The sequence below is a fragment of the Hippocampus bargibanti genome, linkage group LG08 (assembly GCF_051943395.1).
Source record: "Hippocampus bargibanti isolate YZ-2025 linkage group LG08, ASM5194339v1, whole genome shotgun sequence".
In the NCBI taxonomy this organism is placed as follows: Eukaryota; Metazoa; Chordata; class Actinopteri; order Syngnathiformes; family Syngnathidae; genus Hippocampus; species Hippocampus bargibanti.
The window spans coordinates 9965122-9982345 of NC_142741.1; the positions used below are offsets into that span (position 1 = coordinate 9965122).

Genomic DNA, 17224 nt, shown 5'->3' on the forward strand with positions numbered 1-17224 from the left:
CGTATTATATGGTGGAGGTCTGTAAGATTTCCCATGTTTCCTTTTCGGTATAGGTTTCTTTTTGCAGTGGCGAGCCATATGCCCTACACTGCCACAACTGTAGCATCGATCATTGTGCGGCATCCGTCTCTTCATCCGATCCTGGTATAACACGTTCTCCATTATGTTACCCATGGTAGATGCCATCACATGTTCCATCGGCGAATTCGCACCATTTCCCCACTTTTTTCTCACCACTTCTTGGGCGTGTATTGCCCATTCCATGAGATCAACCAACCTTCCAGTCCGGTGTTGGACATAATGTTTGCGAATGAAATCTCCAATTTCCGGCGTCAAATTCTGCAAAAATGTTTGCTTGAATTGGTTGACATATATAGAATTCTCATCAGCAGATTCAGGAATACAGCAGTGGTTTCGAAAAACATTTTCCAAGCGTCCCCGAAAAATGTTAATATCTTCCCCACGTAACTGTCTACAATTCTGAATCAAGCCAAAGTTTGGTGTTTTCTTCCATAATGTTCGGATGTTTTCACAAATCAATCTCCGTTGGGTTGTCGCTTCCTCGTACGTCATATTCGTTCCCATCGATGTTTTCCTAGTAAAGTCACCTTTCACCCGATTCCAATGGTGTCCCAAGCATCTCCTGAGAACCTTAAGTGTTTCTTGTCCATTCAACTGATAAGAAGCACATAACTCTTCAAAATTCTCAGTCCATCTTTCTGCATTTTCAGCAACATCACCTAGTCCTTTACACGCCTCTGCAACATCACTGTCGCCCCATGGCCGATAAACCAAGATAGTTTGATCATGTATGCTTGAAGAATTAGGATTTGCTACCTGAATGAGTGGCAAAACGTCACAGTCGCTTCCATTATTCATTTCAGTTCCATTCAACTCTTCAAACGGATACAATTGTCCAGAACAATTTGCTTTGCTCCTCGTACGCGAAGAGACACAATCAGCAGCAATCTGATTTTTAATATCAGGTTGCAATCCTCGTATTCCTCCAGTAGGGGTCATAAGCGCTCCATTCTGCTGGTCTGCCCAACAGACATTTGGAGTCATCACCTGGGGGGCCCACCCAGGGGGGCCCACCCGCCCCACAGGGGTTGAACAAATGGCGTCCTCCCCCTTCTTCAGCTCTGTGGAGGAGGGGTAGAAGGAGTGGTAGGAGGGGGGTCGTGGCGCCTGCCCGCAGCCCCCCGCCTCTCCCCCTCGCCTCCCGTGGGGGAGCTCTGGGGATTGAAACAATGGCTGCTTTCCATTTTCCACCAACTTTTCATTGGGACGTGCAACAGACGAAGCCACAGTCTCATCGTCAGAGCTCACTTTGGAAGACATTGCAACTATCGCTTTCTCCTCTTTTTTCATCCGTTTGGCTTCCATTTCTCTCTCTCTGATTTTTGCTTGCGCAATCCAAGCTTCGCAGGCAATTATCTCGGCACGTATCTTTCCAAGAGATTTTTTCATCGCGGATGCTTCCTGAAGTTTCAATCGAAACATGACTTCCGTCAAAGGCTGTAGCTGTAAAGAACCAGAGAACGTACTACAGTCCATCCACTTCTTGCAATAAAGTTCGCTACCTGGGAACTTTTTGGACATAAACTCTACGTCCCTATGAATTGGGGTCTTTTTAGAAAAAATAGCACCCATTTTCACGATTGCAACAACAAATTCCTTCTTTAGCTATCACAAGAAAGGAAGCACACCTCGCGATGTTGATTCAAACCCAAGAACAAAGGGCGTGATTCGCGCCAATCCTCAGCCAGGATGCGCGTTCACGCACACACACAAGGAATGCTCTTACGCACACACGCACACACACACACACACACACCAACGGCTCAAATGACTTCGCCCCCACCCTTTTTTCTCTCCGAGACAAAGAACTTTCTCTGTGCCACGATGCTAGCATAGACAAACCAAGTTAAGAATGTATTTTTGATCTTATTTCTTTCCTCTCGACTCAGTACAATAGCAGCTGCCCTAAAACACTTCCGCTCTTCAGAATAAAAGCGGTCCACCACACAAACTGAATCCCAGCTATCACCACCTTGTGAACAATATTCTTTCGCTGGAAAACTTCCGATTCACAATTCGGCGTGTGGATATTGCGTGCACCTTAATATGCACTCCTCCACCGGCACACGTATTCTCATTTGGCCACCTTGCCTAACGAAAATCGCTTCACACCGGTCCGTACGTGAGTCAAGTGGAAAAGACCGTCTCTGGCCAAAAAGAGGTCTCACAATGCATTCAAACAATGGCTGCTAGCTAGCGCGCTACTTACTTAGTGAACTTTTGAATGCTGCCGTGTAGTCCTTCAGCCAGAACGCGAGGAGCCACAACGCCACCAGAAAGTTGTGATTCTTTCCGTCTCTCGAGCGGAGGATTGCAGGAGCAGGCTTCAGTGAAGAACGAAAAAAATCTTCGTTTCTTCCGTAGGTCGCCCCAATCAAAGAGCAGATTTGACGCGCATCTCAATGCGGGTCTCCCGTCAAAAAATCATAAAACGGGTCAACCACCAGGAGCTTCTTTAGCTCCCGTCTCGCCTTGATTGGTCGCCCAATGTGGTCCTCGAGCAAAGACTGGTTGACTTGGCACGGGTTTCTTGGCACCAATTAATGTCCGGTTAAAACTTCGTTTGTCTTTCCTGGTTCGCGCATTGTCTGGAGTTCACTTGATAAAAATATCAGCAAGTACAATGGATGGTGAACAAAAAACTACTTTATTCTAATGAGACAGAGAAAGCACTTCTCGTCTCGGTGGGACGAAGACATGAGCACAAGAGCACACAGAACAAAGAGAAAGAGCTCCCGCTCTGACAAGTTTTTAAACATACAGAGTGGCGATCTGTTGTCCAATCAGTTGCGAACAAGTCGACCTTTCCCGTCCAATCGGTTACGAGCAATTCAGTGTTGGGCGGGTCTCAGATTGAAGTTGGAGCTGTTGCTTTTTCCTTCCACGGCTATTGTACTAATAAGACTGATAGTTTTATTTAACTAAATTAGACTGAAATTAAACGTGCACAATTCATAATATATACTAAGCTAAACATGAAAAAACATATGTTTACTTAATCTAAACATGAAATAACGTAATATGTTTACTAATGTGCATAAACACTCTATCAGATACTCGTTACATCCTGCTTTCAAAACTATTCAACTAATGAGTTTAACAATCCATGTAGACTAAACTAAACATGCAATAACATAATATGTATTAAGCTAAACATGGAATAACATGTTTCCTAAGATGAACATGGAATAACGTAATATGTTTACTAATGTGTATATGATAGAGTGTGAGCATATGATAGAGCATATGATAAAGTGCTTACGTTATTTCATGCTGTCTCACTAGAATAAAGTAGTTTTGTTGTTCACCATCTATCGTCCTCGATGATATTTTTATCACAGAACTTCATTGAACACCGAACCAGATGAGAAATAGGAATTTGAATCGAACACATAAGCACTCTATCATTCCCTCCTGTTGCACATTTAAACATCAGTTCATACGTTTCCAAAACGGTTTTCATGCATGCACGTCATACTAACTGCACAGGGAACCATTCTTTATATTTTACTGTACTTTATTTTATCTAATCTATCTAATCTATCTAATCCATCTAACCTTATCTAATATTATCTACCCTAATCTAACCTATCTAACACCACGGAGAAGGCGAAAAACCTGTCATAACTTTGCTGCTGTGATTTGCAACCTCTCCCTTTGTGAGAGTTTTGAATTTTGATGAGGAAAACTCCTTCTCGGCTCTCCGTTTCTTTTTTTGTTTTTGTTTGTTGGAACAACCACACTCTGGCCATGGTGTACTATTCCTAGCTACAACACAGGGTGACCTTCACGCATTTGTTGATACAAAACCTTTGCTTAATTCACCTGAGAATTAGTTATCATATTCATTAGCGTTGCTCTTAAGCATGGAATAATACAACCAATGACTAAGAAAATAAGTACAATCACAATTGCGAAAGGGATAAACATTCTGAGCAAAGTCGTATACCAAGGGCCCCCAAAAAGCCCGTCAAAAATCCACGGGTGATCATTCCGTCGATCTTTGGCCATGGCATCTCTGAGATCCCCGATAACAGACAAACCATCAGTCATGTTTATGGAATTCGCTTCTTCGGGTATGTACGTACAACAAGTGTCACCCACGATAGCACAGAAGCCCTCTTGTAGGGCTGTCAAAAGGTCCAAAACCATTCTATTTTGTAGCACCATTTGTCTAATTGCTGCAATTTCGGTGTTTTGCATTTCATCTACTTTCAAACTGGCATTTACACACACTTGAAATCTGTAGTCAATTGTTTCAATTCGTAGCATGTTTTTAGCCACTCCAATTTGTGGAAAAAGAGCTAACATTACCTTACTACCAGTGCTATGGTGTTTGAATTGTTCTGGAACATCAGTTCCCCAGATCGAATCATGGGGCTTAAACGACACTCTTCTCTTCACATGATGGTGCGCTGGACGACTGGTAACAATGAAAGTATTGTCAGTTACAGTAATAGGCTCTCGGAGGAATAAAAGAATATACTTTCCAACTGCATAACCACCAAAGATGTGAAGATACGGGTAAAACGGTGACATTAGTGTTTAACGGTAGCACATATAAACATCTATCCTCATCTATAAAACCTAAGTTTTGACCTGTGCCGTACATTGCAACGCATACTGGTAATCGCAACCCGCTCTCGGTCATAACCTGATTTTCAGTTTCCAAAATGGTATCTAAACTTCGAACAATCTCTCCTCTCGAAGCATTGCGAAGAACCGGAAAATGTTGATCAGGTTTATGCGAAGATATTAACATACGCAGCTCGAGCCATTTTATCTCCAAATACCTTTGAATGCACGCGTCGTTGCGTCACGGAATGAGGCATATACGAGCATACGAAGCAATTACTTTTCCTATTTTGTTTAGCAATTATTGTAGCATAACGATACCATGTTTTTGATAACAACGGATTCCAGTCATGCTTTTCTCCTACAAACGGTTGATATAATGCGTCCATGATGATAGAGTGTTTATGCACATTAGTAAACATTATGTTATTTCATGTTTAGCTTAGTATACATTATGATTAGTGCACGTTTAATTTCAGTCTAATAGCATTATCAATCTTATTAGTTCAATAGTCGTTGCAAAGAAGCAACAGCTCCAACTACAATCTAAGACCCTCCCAACACAGAGTTGTTCGTAACCGATTGGACGGGAAGATCGACTTGTCCGCAACTGGGGACCCTGTGTTGTAGCTAGGAATAGTACACCATGGCCAGAGAGTGGTTGCTCCAACGAACAAAAGCAAAAAAAAGCAAACAGAGAGCCGAGAAGGAGTTTTCCTCATTAAAATTTAAAAGCCCTCGAAAAATGGAGAGGTTATATATCACAGCAGCAAAATTGTGATAGAGGTTTTTCGCCTTCTCCATGGTTAGTTAAATAATATTAGACGTTGGATAGATTAGATTAGTATGGTTCCCTGTGCAATTAGTATGACGTGCATGCATGAAAACTTTTGGAAATGTATGAACTGATGTTTACATGTACAACAGGAGGGAATGATAGAGTGTTTATGCACATTAGTAAACATGTTATTTCATGTTTAGCTTAGTATACATTATGATTAGTGCATGTTTAATTTCAGTCTAATAGCATTATCAATCTTATTAGTTCAATAGTCGTTGCAAAGAAGCAACAGCTCCAACTACAATCTAAGACCCTCCCAACACAGAGTTGTTCGTAACCGATTGGACGGGAAGATCGACTTGTCCGCAACTGATTGGACAACAGATCGCCACTGTGTATGTTCAAAAACTTGTCAGAGCGGGAGCTCGTTCTCTTTGTTTCCTATCTTTGTCCGTGTGCTCATGTCTTCGTCCCACCGAGACGAGAAGTGCCTTTTCTGTCTCATTAGAATAAAGTAGTTTTTTGTTCACCATCTATCGTCGTTACTGATATTTTTATCACTGAACTTCTGACAAAACCGAACCAGGAAAGACGAACAAGAATTTAATCCGAACACATGACACCTGAATTTTGGACTTTTTTTGCCAGGTGTTTCCATCCAGGCTGTTAGTTTGATATGTGGTTTATGCTGGAAAGGTGATGTTGCGACTGGTGATGTCAAAGATGACATGATGCATATAGTTACGGGAAAACCAGTGTGATGTTTACGAAAATCAGTACAGAGTCTCAAGTCCATGCATCCTGCAACATCATGAGTTATGATAGCAAGTTATTATCAGTCATTGTACCAGTTCCAGTTCCTAACCAGTTCCCTCGAGCTATCTTGACGACAATTCGATTTGCTTCTTGGGCACAGCTATTTTGAACCCATTCTGTGTTAGGCATAGAACGAACCACAACGGAATCCTAACCAGTGGTCCAAGCCTTCCCTGACTTGATACGAGCGTACCAAGACTCTTGAGGATAATTGCTTCCATCTTGTCGTGCTTCGTTCACGAGGATGCTAAGAGGAAATGACACAATTCCTGCAGCTTCTAGTGGAAAGCAGGCTACAGGATGTGCCATGTTTGGAGACTTTTCTGCCGTCGTTGGATTTAAAAATGGAATTTTGCAGGCTGATGGAATGGGAGGCTCTACGTGTGTCATCTGGATTGCCCCCACGAATCCGTACAGCAAGACGATGTGGACCAAATCCATGGCTATTGAGTAGTTTGGCTCAGTCTCTCTTCCACCTGCTCAGGATCTGGTTGGTGAATGATCTTGCAATGGCTTTGATGCACCCAGGTGGCTCTTTCGGCGATCTTGATGGCAGTTGGCGTTGGGATCAGCACGGTGAATGGCCCCTCCCACTTTGGTGAAGATCAGGACTTCCTCTTGATTGCCTTGATCAGCACCTCGTCTTCGGGGCGCAGCAGCCTCTATTCCTGTGGAGGAAACAAAGAGGACTGCGGCAGTACACATGCTGACTGGACCTCTTTTGTTGTAAACATTTCACACAACCATTTTGCCAACAAAGCACCTGGATCTGATTCATTCTCTTGCCAGGGCACACCCTCCCATAATGGGAGGATGAAAGGTCTGCCATGCAAGATCTCAAAAGGCGTTAAGCTGTTATTAGTAGGCGTTATTCTCATATATAATTTAACCAAAAACAGACATTCAGGCCATGGTTTGCCTGTTGCCTCCATTGTTTTTCTGAGTCGATTTTTTATTGTACCATTCGTTCTTTCAACTAATCCTGCACTCTTTGGATGATATGCACAGTGATTTTTTCAATGCAATTCCTAAATGTTCGGAAATGTTGGTTATTACGTCATTACCAAAATGTGGCCCATTATCACTCCAAATTATTCTTGGTATGCCATGTTCTGGAATAATGTTTGCATAATGCTTTAGCAACGGATAATGAATCGCATTTCTTTGAAGGCACGATTTCCACCCATTTGGTGAATGAATCAATTAACACCAAACAGTATTTACAAGAACTACTTGTGCTTAGTTCAACGAAATCCATGTGGACCACTTCAAAGGAGTGTGACCCCTGTGGAAATATTCCTCTTTTTGGTCGCATATTACCCTGTGGATTATGTTTACAGCATATCAAACAACTCCGACAAAAGTTTTTTTGCATACGAGTTGAAACCTCTGCTTAAATGGAATACTTTCCCTGCTATAAACACCATCCCCCCTGTTGATACATGTGACCTACCATGGCTCAATCGAGCCACCATAGGGAACATGTTTCTCGGTAAACATGGTTTGTTGTCTATTTTATACAGTCCATCAACTAGCTTAGCACCATCGGCCAGCCACAAATCTTTTTCAAATTTTGTAGCTAACGCTTGCATATCCTTCAAAACTTCTGTGGGCACTAATTCATGTGTCTCTTGATTTACTAGATTGAAAGTACTCTGAGCAGCCTTCTTGGCGGCTGCATCTGCTCCTGCATTACCCATCTCATCCTGTCTTTAGCCCTTGTTTGTGCTGTACATTTGCATACAGCCACACTTTTTGGAATGAGGATAGCTTTCAATAAGCCTCTCAATAAATCTGCATGTTCAACAGATTTTCCGTTCGATGTAGTCATTCCTCTGCGGTTCCACTGAGCTGCAAAGCAGTGAAGTGTGGAAAACGCATATTGGCTGTCTGTAAAAATCGTCACTGTTTTTCCTTCCGCCCATTTACACGCTTCAGTCAATGCAACAATTTCTGCTGCTTGTGCTGAATACGTATTTGGTAATGAGCCATCACCAATAATTTCAACATCGGTCACATCAGCATAGCCTACCCTGTTAGCCCCTGCATCTGACCTAGACGCAGAGCCGTCAACGTACAGGTGGATGCTGTCAGGTAAAGGTGTGTCTTTCAAATCTGGTCGTGGTTTGCAGTTCTCATTTATTCTGTCAATGCATGAATGTGGTTCTCCGTCAACAGGTAGAGGTACAAGTGTCGCTGGGTTAATGCTATTGCACCTCTCAACGGTTATGTGTGGTTGTTCCAGCAATGTTCTCATGATAGACAAATGTCGTGCTGGTGACAAGAAAGTCATTTTCGTGCCTGTAATCAATAAGTCAACCGAGTGTGGTACCATCAGCGTTGTGGGATGGAAAAGTACAAGTTCAGCTGACGACTGAACTGCCAACGCTGCGGCACACACTGCTCTAACACACGCTGGAAGAGCTGCAGCCACTGGATCCAGTCTTTTAGAAGAAAATGCAACTGGTCTCAGCTTTTGTCCATGTTTTTGTAACAAGACTGAAGTCATGTATTTGTCTTTGCAGTCAACTGTTTGAACACAAGGTTTGTCATAGTCAGGCAAGGCCAAGACACTAGTATTGGCTATCATTTTTTTCAATTCTGTAAAAGCTATTACTCTTCAGTCCACTGAATAGTCTTTCAGTGACATTTCGTCTTGGTATATAAGTGTCAATAATGGTTGAGTGACTTGTGCATAATGCGGAATCCATGTTCTGCAATAATTACACAGTCCCAAAAACGTCATCTGTTTTTTCGTCTTAGGTCGGGGAACCTGCAAAATTGCTTGTTTTCTTTTAGTTGTCAACTCTCTTCCCTTTCTTGACAAAAGATGTCCTAGAAAAACAACTTCTTTTTGGCAAAACTGTAACTTATCCAAAGAAGCTTTGTTACCTGTATTCGCTAAATATTGGAACAAAGCTATTGATACAGTATTGTTCTCGTCTTCAGTCGGTGAAGCAATTAAGATGTCGTCAAGGTACAAAAGAATGTGAGAAGACTCAGGATGTTTAAAGTCAGCAATACACGAATACATTTCCTGTGAAAAAAATGTAGGGCTATCTGTAAACCCTTGTGGCAATCTTGTATAGGTATATTTTTTCCCATTAAATGTAAATCCGAACCAATGACGTGAATTTTTGTGCAACGGAATGGAGAAAAAAGCATTGTTCAAATCAATCACTGTAAACCATTTTTTGTCAGGTTTTAAACTGTTCAATAATGTGTGTGGATCTGGCACACACGGAGCACGCGATTGTATGGAATTATTTATCTGTCACAAATCATGCACCATTCTCCAAACTCCAGATTCTACTTTTTTAACAGGAAAAATCGGTGTATTACATTCACAAGTTGGGTCTTCAATCAAAATACCAGCCTTCACCATATCCCGTATTACAGGAGTGATGCCAATAATCGCATCCTGTTTTAATGGATATTGTTTAAGTCTGGGTCGATAAGTCGTTTTCGGCAATACTTCAACTTGTTTTGCTGTTTTAAGTAAGCCCACATCTGTTTTTCCCAATGACCAAAGGGTGGCAGGGACTTCTGGAAAGTCCTCAGCCACTAGAGTGGCCATTAGTCATGATTCTAATGAATCAACCTTTACTGGGTCTCCCATAGCGTCAACTACGAAGGACTCCAGAAGGTTAACTTTTCTGGGTTTGTACCCTTCTGTTGGTATTAAAGTTATTTGTAGTTGTTGTAAAAGGTCTCTCCCCAACAAATTTAGAGGACAATCTCCACTCAAGACCATAGTGACCTTGTATGGAGTTAGTCCCTCATCTAAAATTTTTATTGGTTTAGAAATAGGTAACAATGTCACTTTCCCATCATCAGATACCACAGAAATTTGTTGTCGACTCGGAGTGACACCTGGAATGGTGTCTCTCAACACTGATCTGCATGCACCACTATCGCAAAGAAGTTTGACATCCTTTTTCCCCATTTTTAGCCAGTAATAAGATTTTTCGTTTTCCGGCAAAGTCAAGGCAAATACTTTTGTCAAATCCAAGATTTCAACTGGTTTCATCGATCCCCATTTCCCACTGTTGTGACTGTTGTCATTAGTGTCAAAATAGGGTCCCCGCGTCAATCTGAATGTTTTGTTTTTTGTCCTCCACCATATCGTGTATTATATGGTGGAGGTCTGTAAGGTTTCCCATGTTTCCTTTGCGGTGTTTTTTTTCTTTTGCAGTGACGAGCAATATGCCCTACACTGCCACACCTTTAGCATCGATCACTGGGCGGCAACTGTCTCTTCACCCGATGTTGGTACAACACATTCTCCATTATGTCACCCATGGTAGATGCCATCACATGTTCCATCGTCGACTTTACACCATTTCCCCACTTTTTTTCACCACTTCTTGGGCATGTATAGCCCACTCCATGAGATCAACCAACCTTCCACTCTGGTGTTGGACGTAATGTTTGCGAATGAAATCCCCAATTTCCGGCGTCATATTCTGGAGAAATGTTTGCTTGAATTGGTTGACATATGGAACAAATATTCTCATCAGCAGATTCTGGAATATAGCAGTGGTTCCGAAAGACACATTCAAGGCGTCCCCTGAAAGTATCAATATCTTCTCCACGTAACTGTCTACAATTTTGAATCATGCCAAAGCTTGGTGATTTTTTTCCATAATGTTCTCACAAACCAATCTCCGTTGGGCTGTCACCTCCTCATACGTCATGTTTGATCCCGAAGTTTTACCAGTATAGCACCCTTTCACCCGATTCCAATGATGCCCCAGACATCTCCTGAGAACCTTCAAGGTTTCTTGTCCATTCAACTGATAAGAAGCACACAATTCCTCAAAATTCTCAGTCCAACTTTCCGCATTCTCAACAAAATCACCTAATCCTTTGCACGCTTCAGCTACATCACTGTCGCACCAAGGTCGATAAACCAGAATAGTTTGGTCCTGCAGGCCTAAAGGATTAGGGTTAGCCACTTGGACAAGCGGAAAAGCTTCACAATCGCTTTCATCATTCATCTTAATTTTATTCAATTCTTCAAGCGGATACAATTGTTCAGAACAATTTGCTTTGCTCCTTGCATGCGAAGAAACACAATCACCATCACCAGCAATCTGATCTGCAAAGTCAGGTTCTAATGGCCATAACCCACCAGAGGGGGTCATGCGCGCTCCATGCTGCTGGTCTGCCCAAGTCACAGTTGGAGTCACCACCGGGGGGGCTACTCGCTCCCTCGGGGTGGAGCAATTGACTTCATCTCTCTTCTTGAGAGCAACGAAGGAGGGGTAGAAGGAGGAGGAGGAGGAGGTCTGAGGCGCTCGCTCGGGGCAGCCCACAGCCCCTCCCCTTGGTCTCCCATGGGGGTGCTCTGCAGTTTGAAATAATTGTTGCTTTCTATCTGCTACGAGCGCCATCTTTTCATTGGGACGTGCAACAGATGAAGCAATAGTTTCATCGTCAGAGCTCACTTTGGAAGTCATCGCGACCATTGCTTTCTCCTCTTTTTTAATCCGTTTTACCTCCAGCTCGTGCTCTCTAATTCATGCTTGTGTAAGCCATCTATCATAAGCTAAAATCTCATCACGGATCTTTTGAAGAGATCTGCCAACCGCAGATGCCTCCTGGAGCTTCAAACGAAACATAATCTCTTTCAATGGCTGAACTTGCTAAACACCAGAAAATTCACCACGTTGCATCCACTTCTTACAGTAAGGTTCACATCCTGGGAACTTTTTAGACATGAATTATATCCCGATTAATTGGAGCTTTCTTTGAAAAAATTGCACCCATTTTCTCAAATCCCGCAATTCAACAACAATATGCTCTTGTTAACTATTTTCCAGTAAGGCACACAGTGTTAACTCAAACACAAAGAAGACACCCGCTGTGTCTAGTCTCCAGCCACGAGACGTGTTCACATACACTGAATGCACATAGGCACACAATGAATGCACTTACACGCACACACACTTACACTTTCATCACTTTGCTGCTGTGAAATGTAAATTTCTCCACTGTGAGACTAATAAAGGCATATCCAATCCAATCCAATCCAACACACGCGCACTGACACGCGCACTAACGGCTCAATGACTCCCTCGCCCCCACTTTTTCTTTGTGAGACAAAGAAACGTTTCTGTTTCACTATTCTAGCATAGATCAACCAATTTGAATGTATTAGTTTCACACATAATCCAGGACCAGTAGCAGCTGCGTTTTAAAATAACATAACGTCTAGATCAGAATCAAAAAACCTTTTGATTTCCCAATTCATCAACAGCCCTCGCATAGAACTGAATTCTAGGAAATCACCACCTTGTGAAGAATTTTTCACTGGAAAATTCAGAATCTACGTCGGCATGCGGTTTCAACCAGACGCATCTGGCCCATATATAAGCACCAGAATTGTCGCGTGCACTTGTCCTTCAGTGCACAGTTCGGTCCGGCTTTATGGAGACCCACCTCGGTCAAAGTCCAAAAAGTCGTGTTACAAACCGGTAGATACGTGGATTAACATGAATAGGACACCCTCTGGCCATAAAGAGATCCCACAATACATTCAAATAATGTCTGCTAGCTCGCGCGTCACTCACCTAGCAAACTTCGTGGACACAGCCGTGTAGACAGTCAGCCAGAATGCCGGAAGGTTCCCACCTTGCCGATACGAGCAGGTGCTTCCAAAAAGACGATCTTTTTGTCTCTCGTGAGAAATCATGGGCAAGCTCCACCGTCTCTCGTAGCCGTGGTGGCCTAGTCAAAAAGCAGGCCCACCGGGGGGTCGACTTCCCACCGTCTCTTGCGTGGAATTTTAACAAGTAGGGCCACCGGGAGCTTTTCCCCGTCTCTCGTTGACTGGAGCATGCAGGTGGCACGCTTCAAACGCCCCGGGCTGGCTGTCGGCACGGGTGACGGCACCAATTTATGTTCGGTTCTAATTCTTGTTTCTCATCTGGTTCGGTGTTCAACGAAGTTCTGTGATAAAATATCATAGAGGACGATAGATGGTGAACAAAAAACTACTTTATCAGAATCAGAATCATCTTTATTGCCAAGTATGTAGAACACACAAGGAATTTGTTTCCGGTAGAACACGCTGCAATAGTATCGTCGTCAAAAAAAAAAAAAAAAACTGCTAAGTGGCACTATACACTTCCATTTTGGCTACTGTTGAAGAGTTCAAAGAGTTAATGGCTTGGGGGAAGAAGCTGTTTAAATGTCTGCTGGATTTGGTGCGCATGGATCGGTAGCGCCTGCCTGAGGGGAGTAGCTGGAAGGTGGTGGGCAGGGTGCAGAGGGTCCAGTAGATTTTTCCGCGCCCTTGTTTGGATTCTTGCAGTGTGCAAGTCCTCGAGAGTGGGTAGGGCGGTTTCCGCCGTCCTAACTGTCCGTTGAAGTCGGATTTTGTCCATTTTTTTGGCGGCCCCGAACCAAACGGTGATGGAAGAACACAGGATGGATTCGATGACAGCCGCGTAGAAATGTTGCAGCACCTCCTGTGGCAGGCCATGCTTCTTTAGCAGCCTCAGGAAGTACATTCTCTGTTGGGCCTTTTTCAGGATAGAGTTGGTGTTGACCTCCCACTTCATGTCCTGGGAGACTGTGATTCCCAGGAACTTGAAGGTCTCAACGGTTGACACCAGGCAGTTGGATAGTGTGAGGGGTAGCTGTGGTGATGGATGTTTCCTGAAGTCCATGATCATCTCAACTGTCTTGAGCGTGTTCAGCTGCATTTTGAAAATATGAGCCACGCCAGAGCAGCTGTTCATAGATTGTAGCCACATCAGCCTACGTCTACAGACTCCCAAAAAGGTCAAAGCGGTTTGCATTTCAGGCAAGGAGACTTGCTGATAAGTGGTGTTAATTGACACAAAGGTTACCACAAATACTGCTTAGGTCAGAATATCCCAGAGAAAAACACAAGTGGTAAGTTTTAGTAAATAAAGTTACTTACTGAGTTTTCTCAGAAATTTATGAATATATGACATAATGACAACGCTCACGAGACACAAGGAGACAGACAGTTTTATTTTCATAGTATATAGCACATGTACAGCTATCATTTCCGAATAATACATTGTAAGAACACGGTTGAGTCAGTCCATGCTGTGGCCATCCACTTTTTATGTCAGTTAAAACAGGAAAAGGAAAAATAATAAAAGCCTCAAGGAAAAGCTGACCAAGAACTCAGACAAGGTCATATACTCCCAGCACTCCATCTTCAACAAATACAAATAGTCTTTTAATGTAAAGATCCCCCAAACTTCAATGAAATTCCTCAACAATGACGGGGGCACTCAGATCAGTTGCCTGCTGTTGTGGCTGCAAAGAGAGGATAACATTGGAGAGGTCATGACTCGGGTTTGTGAATGACCCTAGACTCCCTTCGTGAAGGGCTACAATGCTAGTCTTCATAGGCTACATCCCTCAGCCAGGATGATCGTAATTCTTCTCTCCATTGGAGAAGCTCACAATGTTCTGCAGCAGCCGCAGGATGGCCCCAAGTTACGTAGGGAGTTTAGGTAACCTCGGCAACTCCGTGGTCAAATCTCATTCTGCATACAGCTCAATAGAGGAAATCTTTAATAAAAAGAAATTTAGCCAAGGAAGAAAGTCACAGAAGGTTTAGTTTGCGATTCACTTGATTGTGATGATGATCAAGAGCTCCGAGGTCAGAGAGCAGGACATTACATACTCCGTTCTCATAGTTTGATTAACAGCGGACAGCCGTAATTGTATGGACATCATGTTTTGTACAATCTGATTTGAACAATGAATTGACTTTTAGTCAGGCCCTCCTTAATCTAGACTTGCACTTTGAATACTCGAGATAGGCATCTTTTTGTCTTTCCATATCCCATTGCAGTCTGTCATCGAGATTATCATGTACCTCTGCATGCATTGTTTTGTCTTGACTTAATTCAGTCTCCTTGACATTTGACTTGGACTCAGACGCAAAATAGTTTTTGCAATTAACTGATATAGGAAGTATAGGTTTCTTGCGGAAAATTAGCATCATCCTTCAAGAGAAACTTGAAATAACTGTTTCAGATTTTCAAAATAGACAGGATTGATTAACTTGACCGCATGGAAATTGGGGACTCAGTCACATTCGATAATTGAAAACATATTTTTGTCCTCACAGTTATACACCTAACATCTCATAATGACATCGTTTTTATTTATATTTTCCAATACAGCATGTGCATAACTTTTCATCACCCTTGCCATCAAATTCTAAATTTAACTCAGGTGCATCAAGTTTACGTTGATCATTGTTGAGAGGTTGCTACAGTCTAACATTGGTAGTTTAGGAAAGACAAAGAGACCGCATTTAGAATCGAGATCGAGCACTTTACAAACACGCCCAAAACCGGCTGACAAAGAAAATTACCATCGCAAGGAAAAGTTATGCGGGGAGGCTTAACAAACAGTTCTCTGCTATCGACTCTGCATCGGTGTGGAATGGCCTGAAAGCAATAACAAATTATCGTTTACCACCCCGCAAGCAGTGAACAACAAGGGTCTGGCTGATGAGCTAAACACATGATTTTGCCGATTTGAAAAAGACACCCCCATTTCCCACATCTGCCCACTATTACCAGAAACTTCCATATCTCTGCCCTACAGATCCACGAACTGGATGTGAGACGGCTCTTCAAGCAGCAGAAGATCAAGAAAGCTGTGAGACCTGACAGTGTCCCCCTTCTGCCTGAAAGTCTGTGCTGACCAGCTGGCTCACGAATCTTCAACAGATCCCTGGAGGAGTGTGAAGTCACATCCTGCTTCAAATAGTCTACCATCAGTTCCAAAGAAACCAGCACCATCGGGATTGAACGACTAAAGATCTGTTGCTCTGACATCTGTGGTCATGAAGTCCTTTGAACGCCTTGTGCTGAACCACCTAAAGAATCAAAGTCAAAGTCAGCTTTATTGTCAAATATGCTAATATGCATGACATACAGCACAGATGAAATTAATGTCCTCTCAGACCCAGCGTGCAAGACATGCAAGGCACTTATAACGTGGCTAAAAAGACATACAATTGACAACAGACAATACATGTAATTTCTGTATGTAAAGTGAGTTAGTGTCGTCTGGAAAGTGAGGCAGTGACGTATGTAAAGTGAGGTAGTGACATATGTAAAGTGAGGAAGTGACATATATAAAGTGACGTAATGTAGTAATGCAAAAACAAACAACAAGAAAGGGGTGAAGTGAGGTCTTGCAGGAAAAAATGAGAAAGAACAAAAAAAATAGAGTTCAGGATGATCGTACAGCATGTAGCGTGTATTCAGAGTTCGGTGAGTGTGGCAGTGGGAAGGGGCAGGCTGGGCAGTGCTGGGAGGGAGTTGAGTCTCCGGACTGCCTGGTGGCAGAAACTGTCCTTCAGCCTGCTGGTCTTGGCTCGGAGACTCCGCAGTCTCCTACCCGATGGCAGCAAGCTGAAGAGGCTGTGGGAGGGGTGTGTGGGATCGCCAGCAATCCTGATGGCTCTGCAGGTGAGGCGGGTGTTGTAGATGTCCTGAAGGGGGGGGAAGACACTGATGATCTTCTCAGCTGTCCTCACGATGCGCTGCAGTCTTACGGCAGGACACGGTGCAGGCGCCGTACCACACGGTGATACAGCTGGTCAGGATGCTCTCGATGGTACCGCGGTAGAAGGAGGTCGTGATGGGCGTCGGGGCTCCAACTCTTTTGAGCTTGCGGAGGAAGTACAGGCGCTGGTGGGATCTCTTTGCCATTGATGCCGTGTTGTGGCTCCAGGAAAGGTCTTCAGATATGTGCACTCCCAGGAACTTGGTGCTGCTCACTCTCTCCACTGCAGCACCGTCCATGGTTAGTGGAGCATGCTGGGGGCGCACTCTCCTGAAGTCCACAACAATCTCCTTCGTCTTCTCCACATTAAGACGGAGATTGTTGTCCTTGCACCACGTGGCCAGGCGGCTGACCTCGTCCCTGTAGGCTGTCTCCTCGTCGTTGTTGATGAGG

General features: G+C 43.4%; 1 long non-coding RNA gene across 1 annotated transcript in view; it reads left to right on the forward strand.

Moving 5' to 3' along the window:
• Positions 1–16000, forward strand: part of LOC148894533 (uncharacterized) — a 44298-nt gene extending 28298 nt beyond the window's left edge. Inside the window, exon 3 of the long non-coding RNA XR_016115896.1 lies at positions 15863–16000. This is a non-coding gene — a long non-coding RNA (uncharacterized LOC148894533). The remainder of the gene's footprint in view (positions 1–15862) is intronic.
• The last annotated feature ends 1224 nt before the right edge of the window (positions 16001–17224 follow it).